The sequence below is a fragment of the Engystomops pustulosus genome, chromosome 7 (genome assembly GCF_040894005.1).
Source record: "Engystomops pustulosus chromosome 7, aEngPut4.maternal, whole genome shotgun sequence".
In the NCBI taxonomy this organism is placed as follows: Eukaryota; Metazoa; Chordata; class Amphibia; order Anura; family Leptodactylidae; genus Engystomops; species Engystomops pustulosus.
Genome location: NC_092417.1, coordinates 110,092,583 through 110,107,694, shown reverse-complemented (window position 1 = coordinate 110,107,694; position 15,112 = coordinate 110,092,583). Strand labels below are relative to the sequence as shown.

Sequence of the window (15,112 nt, the reverse complement as noted above, 5' to 3'; positions counted from 1 at the left end):
CATGGTACGGTACAGTGCACAATACGGGCATGTACATGGATGGCCGTGTTGCTCATTGGAATGCATAGGGCTGTATGCTGCCCATATATATACGGCTGTTTTTATACAGTTGTGTGCATGAGGCCCTAGTTGGAGAGATTATGAGGTAGATACACAGGAAGTCCAACACCACAGGCATCCAAAGCACAGGGAACCAACTCACAGCATAGGAGAGAGATGCCGAGCACCCACAGGTCTATTTACACTGTCCCCAATAGCAACAGGGTAAAAACCCATTATTGGTACAACCTAAAGGCAGAGAACTATAGAGAGCATTCTGCCACAGAAACAGTGGTGCTGTGCATCAATCAAATTGTGTCTATTTGGGCATTTTGACAGTGTGGTGGCTTTGGGTTTCATCTACAAGACCTCAACGAAAATTAGAATATGCATCTGTGGGCCAGGAGATTATTACTATACAAGCTGAATGTATAACCTGCGGATACACCATGCTACTACACTCCCTGATCTTTTATCCACATGGACACCAGAGCAAATGTTTGGGGTTAACCTTCTTACCACCACTTTATAATCACAGCTACTTTTTATCAATGAGTAATGAGGAGAACTTAGAAATACCTGCTAAATATTAATTATCCAAAAGTATACCTTCTACAGATATTTGTCTGTATAATACTTTAATAGGAGACATCAAGAAGGTGCAAAGACTTTTTCATCACTGTTAAATCTATGAATCTATGTATAGTTTGTTTCTAGGAAACAACGCTGCCAAAGTCTACAGTAAGCAGAGTAATAAAAAATAAAGATTAGAAAGCAGTTTGTACTGGTTACTACTGTACAAAGTTTTACACGTTGGAAAGTGACAGGTTGTCTTAACCTGTGATAGGAGAAGTGACACTTTTGATTCAATTGTCTTTTCAATACTGGAATAGCTAAAACATAGATAAAACAAAAAGAATATGATTGATAAATTGTAATGTCATGAACATCAGGCTTTGTGTATGGGGGCAGTGCTGGAACTAATGTTGGCCTCTAAGGTATTAAAGCTCATGGATTCCTTTCTAACCCCTAAAAGAGGACTATATATCTTGTATTTTATGCATTAAAGGGAACCTGTCATAAGGTTTTCACTATAAAACCTTATGACAGTTTCTCACAAAGATCGTCTTAAATTTTCCACTTATTGCTCATATCAATTATAAAAAAGTAGCTGGCACCTTGCCAGAAGACTCCCCAGTCACAAGGCGCTTTTTATTTTTCAGCCAAATCACAGTGTGAATTGGCTAATGAGAGGATAAGAGCAAGATGAGGGAGACGTTGGCTGAGTAACACAATGATTGGCTGAAAAGAAAACATTTCTGAGGGAGGGGGGAATGAAGGAGTTGGTCGGGTCACACAGTAGCTCACCTGAAGAGAAAACATCCCCCATGTGCCTCTGAATATGAATAAGTGTATATGCCGGCAAGATACCAGCTACCTTTTTAAAATTGAAATGAGCTGTGAATGAGAAATAGTAAGAAGACTTCTGTGAAAATCTGTCATTAGGTTTACCTTTCACAATTCACAATAAGACTATTGTGCCAAAATGTAAAATCTGTATGAAGGCTCTGAACTATATGGTATAATTTATAGTAGTGGTATCCTTGCAAGATTACAGAGGCATTGCTAGAGGTTCAGCAAGGGGGGGGGGGAGTGCAACCCCAACCAGAGTGTACCAGTATTTCACTATACAGTGACTATAAAGTGATAGATACCGGCTCTCCTCAGCCCTCCTTATTAATAATCACAAGACATAATGTAGCGACTTCTTATGGGGCATTTATAATTAGATGGGGCACATAGGACTCACATCTGGAGCTCCCGGTGCCTTCCTGTGGGACTACTGTCCTAGAAGATGGAAGACTCATCCTGCAGGGAATCCTAGCATCATAGATTAATATTATACTGACCTGGGGAAGGCTCAACATACAGTACATATTTTATTTGCTTAATGTATTTGTATGAAGCTGGCCTGAATCCAGGGGCGTAACTAGGTGAGGCAGGGCCCCATGGCAGATTTCTAAATGGGGCCCCCTTTCCGCTTAAAAATATACATATTACACTCATATATACACACACATTTATACACCTATACACATAAACATACAGTTCTTCACTCTATACACACATTTAAATACTCTTACACACATACATATAGAGCATATACGCATCACATATACACTCATAGAGTGCCATATACAGTTGTAGAGCATATATACACACATACAGTATATTTACACCATATATACATACAGCATACACACATAAACAGCAAATATACATCACATATATGTTATATATCTTTAGTGTTAGGTAGGATGACCGGGCCCCCTGACACTGCGGGCCCCATAGCAGCTACTATGGCTGCTACACCTGTAGTTACGCCACTGCCTGAATCACAGTTTGGTGGTTTAAACAAAACTTGGATTCTCAAAGTTTTTTGGATGGTTGACAAACAAAAGGAATTTCACTAAAGAAGAAAAGTACCCCTATAACAAAGAGAATAAACACCTAAAACTAGAGGTATTCCTATGATGACATTGTATTCTTTAAAGTGGCTCCACCATTAATGAAAAGTATCAGCGTTAGTTCCTGTCTTATATTTGCACTCATAACAATTGGTGTTTGCAATTTTTGACATGATGGCTGATAGTAGATGTCTTGCTGTGAAGTTCTTAACTCCGTCATTGTCAGCTCTGGTTTGCACAGTTCACTGAGTAGAAACTAAATCTACGATGGACTTGCAATGAACCCTTTGTTGGACCTTTAATCTCTGCACGGCTGCAGCTCGATGGCAGGTTTTAAAGCAGAGAAACGTGCTGAGAGGCACCCTAGGTAATGAATGAAAGGCTGAAAGATCATAGGACCTAACACAAAAACAGGATGATGTCATAAGAGACAAGCCACAGACCCATTCACTTCAAACCATGGAAAGACTTTCCCTTAAATTGAGAGCAAAGTCCAACCCTGTTTGTAAAAGACACAGTGAGATGTGTTCTGGGTACAGAGGTCATTGTCTTCAAGTAATTTGCTCAATTCCTTCTCCATTATTGCACTCAGTTCCCTTTTCAAGAGAACACAGCGGCCCCGACCCCAGGAACTGTAATAACCATATACAGATTATTAGTCTGCTATCAACAGTTATCACGGTTTATGTCTGTTCTGATAACAGCTTGCAAATACCTCAAAAGCTACTTACAATTTACCTTACGGAGGATAGTCAGAAAATAGGTACGTATAGTGCTGACATATTCCTTGGCACCTAAGTCTATGCAGGGGCGTAAATGGGAAAGCCAGGGCCCCATACCAAAATTGTGCTTGAGGCCCCCTACACTCAACAGAGTTTTCCATCCCGAAAACTTCTAGAGTACCTGCACATGGTGCATATTACCTGTGGATTTGCAGATGGTATTTCTATGCAGTAGATCTGCGGTGTTATTCAGTAGTAATGTAGTGTATGATATATATGACAATGTCATACATACATGGTGGACAATAATCTGTAGCGGAAAGCTGATTTATGATCACCAGCAATTAGAAAACAAGTCAATTATAGCTAAGGATGATGGCGCAGATATCAACTTTTGCATAGCATTTTAGTAAAACAGCTGAGATACATGTATAAAGGAAAATGAGGTACAGCCAAGCAGATGGCATGTACAGCATATGTACAAACGAAGCACATGGCATATATAATGTCACTACAGAGCATGTATTGCACCTACAGTACAGCCACAGGGTATTCATAAACATACAACCAGCCAGTGTGCACAAATAAAGGCACAACCATACATAGCACATACATGAATATCTATTTTATATCTGTTATCTGTAATGTACATTACATTGTGAGCATTTTAAGCCCTCTTGCCTCATAGCTCCCCATATAGGCCCCCTCCCAAGTCACATCACAAATGTCACATCTCCCATTATTTACAGACACACACATTGTCAACAGTTAGGCCTCTACACCCTCACCTTAGGTCATCTACTCATTTATTACATCATGCCTGCCACTAAGGAGTTAATATGCTATCTATTTATGTTATGTTTGAAGTTAATGTAACTTTCCTGGAGAATACCAGGCTTGTGATTGGTTGGAAGGCTTAGAATAGTCAAGAATTGTCTAGACAAAGTCTACAAATCTAGGCTCTGTCTAGGGCTCTGGGTCAGTCTCACTCTTAAGATTACTCCATAAAGATTCATCTCTGCACAGAGCTTGCTGCTCCTGTAGCAGAGCCAACCTGAGACAACCTGCCATTTCCAGCCTTCTGACCACTGGATCAAGGCTAAGATACTCTTAAATACCTGCTCTACACCAAAATCATTGCCACAGCCAACCAATCCACCATGTTGTGTGTGCAGGAAGGACTGTTTACAGCCTGTTACCTGCTGATATTCTGAACTGTGTGCCATTAAAAGAAAAAGGAACACCCTTGATGACATGTGCAGACCTGTAAGCCAATCAGCAACCGGCAGGCTTATGTGATGTCACACAGCCCTATAAAAACAGGTAGCCATTTCCAATTGCGGCATTTCACACTGCATGTGCTGTCTCCAGCGTCAAGCTGCTTGTACTGTACTGTGCTGCAGCGATTTCTGTTCCAATCCCAGGGTGTCCATTTTGGGGGATCTGTATACCCCAAATAGCAGGGGGTTTTTTGCTGCTGAAGTGAATAGGAAAAAATCTGTGTAAAATCCACATATTTTCTGTAGTGATTTCTGCTCCTATCCCAGGGTGTCCGTTTTGGGGGATCTGTATACCTTAATAGCAGCAGTGTCTCGCAGTAGCAAGTCCTTTAGTAGCAGCTTAAGTCTGGAGTCCTTAATGAGCAACTTCCTTCACCCACCTAGTGAGGAGGGTAGCCGCCACCAGCAACCGCAGCAAGACATAGAGCAAGACATGGACCCTGGTGGTGGCCTACTTGGACAGCACTTTACCACCCCAGGTAGAGCATCCCCTGGACTACTGGTCAGCCAAACTTGATGCATGGCCACAACTTGCAGAGTTTGCAGTAGAGAAGCTGTCCTGCCTGGATAGTAGTGTGGCATCAGAGCGAGTGTTCAGTGCAAGGAGAACTCGCCTGTCCACCCGTAATATGGAGAGAATGACCTTTGTCAAGATGAATCAAGCTTGGATCGGCCATGATTTCAACACACCAATGCCTCAGATTAGATCAGCTATGACGCCTCCCCCAAACGTTGAGAAATGAGTCTGGATTCTAACTACCTATCTCAGCCAATATTCTGATGTTGCCCCCTGCCTGATGCCACACATCTGTTGTCAGTTGCTCCATCTGCCTCCCCTCATCTTTACCAGAAACTGGAATTGTCACCCACCTCCACAATCTGTCATTGTGCCACTCTCTGGACTACCACGTTGCTGCCAGCTATGGAATTTTTCTTTGTGCCACTCTCTGACCTCCTGCTGCTACTGTTGCCGTAAGCTCCACACTCTATCATTTTGCCACTCTGCGGCTTATCATGTTGCTGCCACCTCCACACTCTGTCATTCTGCCACTCTGTGGCCAACCATGTTGCCGCCACCTCCACACTCTGTCATTGTGCCACTCTGTGGTCTAGCATGTTGCTGTAACCTTCACACTCTGTCATTGTGCCACTCTGTGGCCTCCTGCTGCTGCTGGTGCCACCTTTCCAGTTCTTTTTTGGCAAAGATATTTTCATGAAAATTGTAATGTATTATTTATGTGGCGTCGCTTCAAATTTAAATTGAAAATATCAACTTCAAATTCATTTCAAACTTCAAATTTGTTTCAAACTTCATCATTGTGCCACATTGTGGCTTACCATGTTGTTGCCACCTAAATAATTTGTCATCATGCTACTCTCTGATCTCATGCTGCTGCTGCCACCTCTATGTGCCACTCTGTGGCCTCCTGCTTCTGCTGTCACCTCCACACTCTGTCATTGTGCCACTCTGTGGACTAGCAGGTTGCTGCCACCTCCACACTCTGTTATTGTGCTATTCTGTGGCCTCCTGCTGCTGCTGCCGCCACTTCCACGCTCTGTCATTGTGCCACTCTGTGGCCTACCATGTTGCTGCCACCTAAAGAATTTGTCATTATGCTACTCTCTGACCTCATGCTGCTGCCGCCACCTCCACACTCTGTCATTGTGCCACTCTGTGGCCTACCAGGTTGCTGCCAGCTCCACACTCTGTCATTGTGCCACTCTGTGGCCTCCTGCTGCTGCTGCTTCCGCCACCTCCACACTCTCTCATTGTGCCACTCTGTGGCTTACCAGAACAGGTTCTTTCGTAATCCATGGAATCATCTGATGTCAGTGTAAAAAGAGTGCACTCTTTGATGTTATAGTGGGATCTTGGCCCTCAGATCATTCCTTTCGAGCTGGCACTTATTTTGTGGCCTCTGTAAGTGCCCATGGAATTGAAGATTGAAGTGATTCTAAGAGTGGCGGCTGTCATGTGCGTGTCATACAAAAACACAGCATTGTTTAAAGACCAAACCTCACTCTCTATGCATATTTGAGCATGGCACAACATTCTACAACACCTTACAGGCTCTCTGCAGCCAGGAAATACCTGTTTTTAACGTGATACGTCATAATTCAATTCGGGTCGAACTGAATTTCAACAAATTCGCCCATCTCTACTCCCCATCACCATCTGACTGGGAATTCCTTGCTTCAGACACTGTGGGATGATCCAGGAGGATCCCTTATCTATATTGTGGCCTACCCCTCGTCTTGCATCTCCTTGCTGGCTTTAGTGGCATGGATGATATCTGTTTCTGTGGATCAAGCCACTGCAACATATCTTGGCTCTAAGCCACAATACAGACAACCACTGTGGTCCCTGGGAATCCAGCAGCCTCTACACTATGATCTGGTCCCAGTAGAGTAATATTACAACAGTAGGTATGCAAGGATACAGGGAGGGAAGTAGCGGCCCCATCAGCTATGATTACTGCAGCCTGGGCCCCCTTCCACTGGGGCCACCCATCGCAGCTGTAACAGTAGTTCTGCTACTGTGTTTATGTTCCCCCAGTGTGGCTCACAGTTTTATTTCCCCAGTTTGATCTCAGACATATACAAAAGAGTCATTTCCACAGTAATCATAGAAATCCATTAATTTGCTTTTAATTTGGAAGTGGACACCAGAGAACCCGTAAAAATTTTCTCTTACCATCTTAATGGTAGACAAAAGGAAAGTCCAGAGCAGTACAGCAGGATTGGATGCTAGGCTGTGTAGTTCCTGGTCAGTATACATCTAAGGAAGAGGCAGCACTATAGTGATGCAAATGGTGATTTTTTTTATTCCATGATGTGATGTTTCAGAGAATTACCACCTTTTTCAAGCATGATGCTGTTTAACGTCACGAGTCTGTGAAATCTGGCCAGTGCAAAGTCCCTTTTTCATTGACCAACTGTGGTTGTGTGATGTCGGCTCAAGACAGGGTTGAAACAGCAGGTATGAATTTTGAGACCATTGTTCACCTCAAAATCTTCCCCCCTTCTTTCTGTGACAGAAAGTCAAGGCTCAGCCTTGGAGGTCATGGTTTCACATGTAGATAGGAGTGAAACAATAGGGCTTATTGTTCTTTAAGGTTGCAACACTTTTTTATCCTTGTCACAACCAGCACCTCATTGGCAGCTGTGTCTGTTTGATAGGTTTGCAAATGAACAATCTTTCATTTGACTGACAGCAAAATGAGAAACGGTGAAGAGTTTAAAATGAGTATTTTTTTTAAAAAAATGTATCATTGTATCATTAGCAACCAATCACAGCCCAGCTTTCATTTTCCAACAGCAGCATTAGGATTGAAAACCGTGCCATGATAGTTTTGCCTGTAAATAGATTCATACATTTTCCAGACATCTATTAGTAAGTTTCAGAACTTTATACTGTTCATATATATTCACATGTAGACGGATTAAGTACTATATGGACAGATGTGAATTTTGTATTATTGCAGTATCTTGTTGAGCCCTTGTTCACATCATCTTGTCACCGACACGTCCTTGATTCATTTTACAGCTTTTTTTCCCCTAACACTACTTTGGCTCATGTAGTGAAATCCCTGTCGATGCTCAGTACTAGAGATTCATGTCAATGCTGATTTCTGTCCCGGCTGCTCTTATCATTTATGATAATCTCAGATGTCAACTCATTTGTAACACATTTAACAATGCATCGATCACAAACCCCAATGCTTCCTATGTTCTGCAGCGTCGCAAACCTGGAGAAAGGACGGAGAACAGCCTGAAGACAATTTTCTTTGGATTCGAGGAGTTAGAATTCTGCACCAATAGATTGTTGTCAACTCAATTCACTTGTCCTCAGGAAGCCCCCGACGGACATCATGTCACCTCTAATCCATTTATCTCTTCCTTGGGTGGATTGTATTTATGCTTTTTTAGATTTGTTTTGCATGGGGACTGCTGACCTGGCACCTTTCGTACTATCTCTTCAGCAGCTTCCGTTATGATAGGTTAGCAATTCTGGGATTGGGCTCTATGTATGGGATGGGGACTGCAGCACAATTAAAGTGACTGTGTTATTTGAGACCTGAAGAGTCCCACAAGTTCAGGGAAGGACATAATGCTCTGCCATTTAGGGTCTAACCACAAATAAAAGCCACTCTTGAGAGGAAACACGTGTAATGCTTTTTTTGTGGCAGGCCATTTAAGATGGCTGACTACAACAATTTTTAACATGTTTAAAATGCATGTAATTACATCTAGTGAACAGGAAACCACTTAATTGAAATTGTAGAAATGTGTAGAAGACAGAAGACACTCTGGCGGTGTCATTTCCCACCTGTCCTCTAAATAAGCATTTGTCATTCAGACTATGAAGCTTCATTACAGCTAGATGTAGCTGGCCAATAGCAATGATAAACTTGTCAAGCAGTTAGTTTGATATTAAAACACAAATTAAAAATAAAGGGAACCTGTTACCACGCCGATCTTCCCAAGCCTACACACAGCACCTTCTTCTGTAATATGTACGTCCCTTGGAGGTGTTTTAGCATATTTCTAGGTTGCAGCATGAATGAACCATCATCTTTTATTCTTTTAGTAGGAAGCAGTCAGACAGTCAGGTGACCCCCACCTCCTGCAGTCATGTGACACACGCCTCCTGCAGTCAGATGACCCCTCCTACTGCAGTCAGGTAACCTGGCTCCTGCAGTCAGACTGCTCTGCCTATTCAATGCATCTTAATTCCCTTCCCTGCCTTCTAATTGTGATGTCATTCTCTGGCTATTTGGAGATCTAGGGCTGTGCCATGTGTATGGAGTGGGCTGAGCAGGAGGTGGGGTTGCCTGACTGTATCATACAATAGAATAAAACATGATTTTTCATTCATTCTGCAACCTAGAGGAGGCTGTTGTTATTAGCAACAGGTGGAAATCTGAAATAATTTCCCAGTTTAGGGCACTCCAAAGAACTGCATTAGGCTACTCATACTTGTGCTGCTATAGTGAATGGATATTCTTACTGCTTATAAAAGTTTATATAGAAATACTTGGAAAGGCTAGACCGGCATGTTAGCATTTACTGCTCCAAAACATGATAAAGGTGCTCCTGTCATTGAATAGTATTCATTAATACTAAGATTGTAAAGGTGCTCCTGTCAGTAAATAGTGTGCAGTAATGTCTAGATTGTAAAGGTGCTCTTTTCATTGAATAAAGTGCATAAAAACCAAGATTGTAAAGGTGCTTGTGTCATTGAATAGTGTTCGGTAATTCCTAGATTGTAAAGGTGCTTCTGTCAGTGAATAGCATGTACTAGTACCAAAATTGTAAAGGTTCTGCTGTCAGTGAATAGTGTGTACTATTACCAATATTGTAATGGTGTGCAGTATGTACTGGTAGGCCCCAGTGGGCCACATGAAGTTGAGGTGTAAGTCAATTACATAAGTGCCTTAAATTCCATGGGAGTTACTTTGCCATGCTTTTCCTCATTTGGAAGTGCAGAACCGTCTGCCCACCCTCGTTGAAGACTCTCTTAGATGGGATTCCAGGGCCCATCCTACTTGCCCCAGATTCCAGAGAACTTTTATTGGAGAATGAGGGTGTGGAGGTTGGACCATCTGATGGAGTTGGAGACTTATGATGACAATGAAACACAACTGCCAACGCCAGTTATTCTTTGGACGAAGAGGTTGTGTTCAGGAAGCCCTGGTCAGCTAAGGGGGCTAAGGCACAGCAGTAAGCAAGTAGCCACGTCGTCGACTGCTACTGCCCCATGCCCAGGGACCCAGAAAACAAAGGCCTTGCCCCAGGGTGTCTGCAGCATAGTATTTTTTCTCACAGAATGCTGAAAACAGCACATGTGTCATTTGCACATTGTGCCACCAGTCCATAAAGCATGCCCAAGGCCTTAACAATCTGAGCACTTCAGATATGATCAGGCACATGCAGAGTAAATCTCTGGTCCTAAATAGGAACATTTCCAAATAGTTGGCCTTACAAATGCTCCCATCTAGACCAGTTGAGATGCACAGGTTAAAAGACTTGATGGTGGCTATCCCACAGTATGAAGTTCTTGAAATGTTTCATTTCTGCATTCCCAGAACTTCAATTTAAATTTTTTCAGTTCTGTATTCCCGAAACTTTAACTTTTAACAGGCTGTAATCCTGGAACTTGAACTGGAAGTTTTGACTTTCATTGATCCATTCAGTGGTCCACTGCTCTGATGGCTCCATTTAGGTAGTTAATCCTCTGATGACTCTGGCATCACCACCTGGATGGTTTCTGTCAGGGATCATAAGGGTATTAAAAAGCTGGTGCACAGCTGCTTGTCAACTGCGAGACACTTTGCTAAGCAAAGATAATTATGTTAGGGCTGAATCGAAGTATCAATAACTTTATAGAAGAGGGAATACCAAGGACTTCCTCCTGCTCTGAATCCTTTTGGAATAAGAGGGAATGAAGGGAATGATTGGTTCTGTATGCTTCTACTGCTGCTTAGAGCTGGCCCACATGCCCGGGTGTAGATATTAGGCTCACACAGCTGGCACTGCACACATACTGTATATTGTAATGTAGCACATATTCAGCAGAAGTGTCTCCTGTAATCAGATGAAGCCATCGGATTGGTTTCTGGCTTCATTCATGCACAATTTGCAGATCTGTTAATATTCATAAAGCAAAGTCGGACTCCACCGATACCCAAAGGCATTGTCACTGCAAATGCCACCACGTTACTGTGCAGAGCGGTGGAAACGACATCAGGAAATGTGTCTGTTCTTAAGGAAGAGGAATGTTCATTATACATCTCTTACTGATCACTTTAGTGCAAGGCTTGCAGAAATGTTAGCCAGCAGACCAGTCACGGGTGGAACATTGCCCCTTCAATAGCCGCCAGCATGACAAGAGCTGGTATTCAGCATCACAGTCACACTGTTTTACTGTGTACTTAATAGTAGATCTCAGATACAGGACAGATGGCATTATATACCATAGTACTTAGATGAAGGACTATCATGTAATCTCTAATGATACTGGTACCTAATTGCTAATAATGAAATTCCCTTATAGACATGGAAAGTTTCACCTCATGGGTAAAAAGTCACTAAATTGTTAATTTTAGATGTATATTGAAAGCAATTTCATTATATATATCAAGGTTAGTGTCTCTTTTCTTCCAACTCTATATTCTTTCATTCCTTTGTTATTCCTCCTGGGAAATGTTCACTACATTGATAAATGGGAATTATTCCTCCCCTTGCATTTAGCAGTTTCTGTTCCCTTTTCTGTTATCATATGGCAGAAAATATTAGCACAGCAGACATATTTTTTCCACATTCATAACGGAAGGCAATCTTCCTTACATTGAAGTCAGTGGGGATCAGAAGGTTGGAGCGCTTGTCCACTTGTGATGTCATACAGGTGCACTCGCCATTATTATTACAGAGAATAATCAGACCTGTGTGCACCTAAGTGTCCAGCACAAGACCTTGGAAGTAATTTCTATCCACTGTAAGTAAACGTAGAAGCTTTCTATAGAAGAACGACAAGAAGAGATCTGGAAAACCATGAGTAAATGATACAGAAAGTATATTGGATAATTGTAAAACTTTTCTTTACAAAAATTATAACAATTATTTGCTGAAAATTGACAGCCCCTTTAACTGAAGATTTTCTGTTCACCTTCCCTTTTTAGTCTCTGTTAGTCCTCTCCTAAAACAGAAAGGGTAATGGAAACTCTCAAAGCAGGCATGAAATGAGACTTAGCTTGTTACGGCAGCAATGCTATTGTACAATAATTAATCTCTAAAATAAAATCACATTTTCTGAATCAACGCAAAATCACTTTATATTAAACCCAAACTCAAGCTACGAAGGAATGCCTCTGCACCAACCTTGGAATGTCTCCTTGTACTAACCTGCACCCGTTATATTAAAAAAAGGTGTTATAGTTCACTATACACATGAAGGAAAGTGGTATGTCAAGAAATATACCTTTTCAATTTTAAGAGCATCTAAATTCCGTTTCCAAGACTAATGCAATGCCATGTTGTAATGCAATGGCAATGTTATAGTGGAGGCTGATACCTCGCTTTCTTGAGCTATGAAAGAACGTTCAAGAGAAATACACACACATTATATATATATACATATATATATATATACATATATATATATATATATATATATATATATATATATATATATGTATATATATATATATAGTGTGTGTGTATTGTGAACAGGGATAGTCCTATGTAAAACTCACAAGTGAAGCACACATTGCATGGCCTCTGCCCTCTGTAAATGGTAACAGCTTTGATTTGATCTTTCTTCTCATTGTATCACATAATGGTTTGTAACCCTATGAGACTCATTGATTTTAATAACGAAAAAAATTCCCTGGTTCGATGGAGCTAATTGTTGGTGGCGGGCACAGTGCCAGCTTGTGTAGGTGTGAGAATAGTAATGGCATTTGTCTGATATGTCTGGCTGTGGAGTGGTTAAACCTTTTATTCTGCTTAACCCATCACAAATTCTGAGTTAAACCCTCTTGAAGATCTCCGGTAGTCTCTAATTATTTATTCATGCATGGATAGATTATCCTAGGGTTCCCCATAATCCTCACTTGGGGATCAGCAAGAAAATCTTGACTCCGTCACTCATTGTCCTATATTGGATGTTTGGGAATCAGGATCTTTATGAAGAATATGTGGTAGCATTGTATAAGGAAAAATCAGATGTATTTATACAGAGGTGTCTATGTACTATTGATACATTTATAGCTGTATTCTTATTAGGTAGTTGAAATATAGGTCAAGTGTATATTCAATTCAGTTTTCTTTCTTTCTGTCTATCTATCTATCTACCTACACAGTATATCTCTATCTACTGTGTCTATTCACATAAGGCTAAGTTTGACTACTACTAACAGATAGCTGTGCCGATATAAAGGAAGCCTATGCAGGAGGATGGGTTGAAAACACAAAGTGATTACTGTAAGGAGTTAAAGTATATTTGTGGATGTCTACCAGTGGAATGTCATAATATTTGTACAGTGGCAGATTTAATAATTATTGTAATATTGTAATAATTGCAATATTGTGTGTACATCATATTACTGCAGTCTTATGTAAATACACAAAAAACACATCATCACAATAAGCTGTGCCAAAATGACAAATGCACTTCAAAGTCAGCACTGATACATCTGGAAGAGAACAATATAGAATACTTTATTCAGGATGTTCTGGAGGAGCACTATTCACATGTTTGCCAAAAATGTAAAGTGACTTGATGACACGTGGAGAACTATTCTAGTAGGCTCCATAAATTGTGTTCATATATGAAATATTAGCAAAAAATAGAATCTTGTTTAATATTGAATAATCTTGACTAGTGTTGAAACCTTGGTTCTGGTTTGGGTCCGGCTCAACCCACCGCTGTTAATAATCGTTAACTGACAAATACTAAACAATGTTAAACTTTAATCATATTTGGTAAGAAGCCCATAGCACATGAATAAAATTCCATGACTACAGTAAAGACTGACATCAGCGCATTAAGAAAGAAGTGTAGCAACTGTAAGTTTGGCTGTATAAATCTCACTGGTGTATTATAAATGATCATCAGTGGTCAACTCAACTTTATAGCTAAATAATTGTTATGAGATTAGGGCCAGATCCTTAATTTCTTTCAATGGTTTTCCAAATGTTGTATTTAGAATTGGTGCTTAATTATTATCAATATGATTAAAAAATATTATTACTTCTACAATAAATACAGGTAAATAACTTGTAAGCAAGAAAATGATTGTGTAAAGTATGTGTGTATTTTATCTTGAGGAAACTAAATAATAACTATAAGGATGATAATAATAAGGATAATGACAATAATAATATTTTATTATTATATTAAAATCTAAATGAAAATCATCCTTTCAGAGAAAAAAAAAATCTAAGCTCCTTGGATTAGATGAATTTATTTGGAATACTTCGTTTTTGAAGAATAGTCACAATTTATTTGTAAATCCTTCAAAACATTTATTATAGCATAAGGCAGGATCTGTATCTCTTCTCGTTAATTGCCAGCACTAATTAACACCCCCTCCCCTCCATCAGCATGCTGAGTGTGAGTGTGTTTACTCACTTAGCGTTACACAATAGTCCACCACTTCATAGGCAGGAAGGCAGCTGCTTCCTACTCGACACAGTCGATAATGAAAGGGAAACAAGAGCATCGTCTTCCGTTCCAATCCATGTGCCCTCGTCAGCTGAAGAGTGAAATATGCGGCAGCCACGGTCTCTGCTGTCTGCACTGTGGCTTTTGTCTATGCTCCCCGATGACAGACACATTTTGAGAATAGTTTATATAACACAAGTGTTGTGTGTGTCTGCTAGGGATGTGCTCGCTGCTTGGCCTCGGACTGTAAAGAGTCGTCCCGGGCAGTACTGTTATTTCCGTGTGGATGAAAGATTCATATGATGATTCCCTTATGTCTTTCTAATGAACTATAACACCCCTCCAGATGAGCCCCTGAGCTTAGATTCAGACTAGAACTCTATGTTGTCTTCTCTTATATCCAGGTGGAGGGTTATTTTTTTATTACACAGGTGG

The 15,112-nt window shown here is 40.8% G+C and overlaps 1 long non-coding RNA gene across 1 annotated transcript in view; it reads right to left on the bottom strand.

Moving 5' to 3' along the window:
• Positions 1 to 9,051, bottom strand: part of LOC140068928 (uncharacterized) — a 70,697-nt gene extending 61,646 nt beyond the window's left edge. Inside the window, exon 1 of the long non-coding RNA XR_011848637.1 lies at positions 8,973 to 9,051. This is a non-coding gene — a long non-coding RNA (uncharacterized lncRNA). The remainder of the gene's footprint in view (positions 1 to 8,972) is intronic.
• Positions 9,052 to 15,112: the final 6,061 nt, after the last annotated feature.